Source organism: Pipistrellus hanaki (genome assembly GCF_964339955.1).
Source record: "Pipistrellus hanaki genome assembly, chromosome: X".
Taxonomy (NCBI): Eukaryota; Metazoa; Chordata; class Mammalia; order Chiroptera; family Vespertilionidae; genus Pipistrellus; species Pipistrellus hanaki.
In genome coordinates, this window is record NC_140524.1 from 83,578,067 (window position 1) to 83,579,869 (window position 1,803).

General features: G+C 41.5%; 1 pseudogene across 1 annotated transcript; it reads left to right on the forward strand.

Moving 5' to 3' along the window:
- The first annotated feature begins 685 nt into the window (after window positions 1-685).
- LOC311615501 (cerebral cavernous malformations protein 2 homolog) lies at window positions 686-1,580 on the forward strand (annotated as a pseudogene). Its single transcript has one exon. The product of its transcript is annotated as a cerebral cavernous malformations protein 2 homolog (transcript).
- The last annotated feature ends 223 nt before the right edge of the window (window positions 1,581-1,803 follow it).

Consider the following 1,803-nt stretch of genomic DNA (forward strand, 5'->3'; position numbering starts at 1 on the left):
GGTGCATGTATGTTTATATGATGAATGCCTAGAATTAAATTTGCTAGGGCAAGGAGTATGTGTGCATGTGAATGTTATACTTTTGTACTCCAATCATTAATACATAAAAGTGTATTTTCACTCTTATGTTCATGAACATAGCATTTCACCAAACTTTTCAGGTCTTTGTCAATCTGATAATTGAAAATGCCCTCTCAGTGGAATCTCAGCTTTCATCTTTTCTTTTATGAGTTAATTTAGCAACTCTTCATATGCTTAAGACCTATTTTTATTACATTTCCTTATAATGGTTTTTTTGCTACTTTTTTATTATATAGTTAATCTTACATTTTTTGTTATAGGATATCTTTATAAAATAAGGATATTATCACTTTGTGAAATAATGTATTATTAGGGAATATCATACATTACTGTATCAAAAATATCCCCAAATGGTTAAATGTTGTAGAATTTTTTTTTTCCTTTCACGATTCTATTAGATACAAAGTCCATGAATCAACAAATAGCTTCTAATTATAGGCCCAAGGTGACACCTCTTATTATTACTAAACCCCAGAGATCAAGAAGAATCAGAAAAGTCTGCCCACAATATTTTAAGGGCAAGACTCAAATATTTTACATGCACACATTTTATGCCTCACATGGGCTCTCATAGCAGTCAGGGCTGTGGGAACCACTCAGTAACATGGAGGAGGATGGCAAGAAGGGCAAGAAACCTGGAATTATGTCCACTATTAAGAAAGTCATCTTCAAAGGTGAAAAGAGCAGAGATAAGATGACAGAGCAGTGCCCTATGCACATTGGGGTGTTGTCCCTGCCTGAGTAAGTGAAGCCTGACAGATTGTTGAGCAACTACATTGCGAAGGAGATAAAGTATTTGGATAAGTTAATGTCCATAAACCTAAAACCATCCTGTAGGGCAGAGAACCTGCATCTCATAGACAACAAAACAGAGTTCACCAGCTTCTCGGATAGTTGATCCAGGAGCATGATGAGCTCATCAGCCTGTCTACCTAAAATGTCAAGCTGGCCTGGAGGGACAGGGAAGAAAGCATCCTCAGGGTCCCCATTATGACATCCTATATGTGGCAAGGCTATATCCTATATGTGGCATGATGCCTTGCACTTGGTGGTCTTGAAAACACCAATAGAACCCAGTGTCTCCCTCAGCCAGAGTATGCGTGTTAAAAGTTACAGAGGCCTAACCACAAGCTCCATGTTGTAGAGTAGAGTGGGGCCTGTGGAGGTCTGTTGCCTGGTGATGCTGGCCATGGAGAGCAATGTGGCAATAGAGGAGCGAAGGTAGATCTTCCAGATCATGTACACGGACTTCACCATCAACTTTATGGACAAAGCTATATTTGATGGGACCTTGACACCAACTACCACCTGTCCTCCCACAGTAGTGATGACTCTTCCACCAAGGTGGACATGAAGAAGTCATACAAGATAGATGCCAGCACCTTCTTCTTTCCTGAGTGCTGCACACAGGTGACATCTTGTCCTGCATGTTCACAGTGCCCTATGCCAAGACACTTCACAAGAGCAAGCTGAGCACCACGGCCATGGAGCTACTATAGGACTGCATGCCATACTGCACAACAAGATCTCCTCTCAGGAGATCCAGCAGTTTTTAGCTCTGCTTCATGAGTACCTCAACAGTTCTTGGTGCTCAAGTTCTGTGTGAACCTGCTGCAGTTCTGTGGGGACAGGTGTAAGTTCCTGCTGCTCAGTCTGTGGCCCTTCAACCCTGAGAATGACAGCCAGCACTTTGAGAACTCACTCAAGACAATCAGGGAAAAG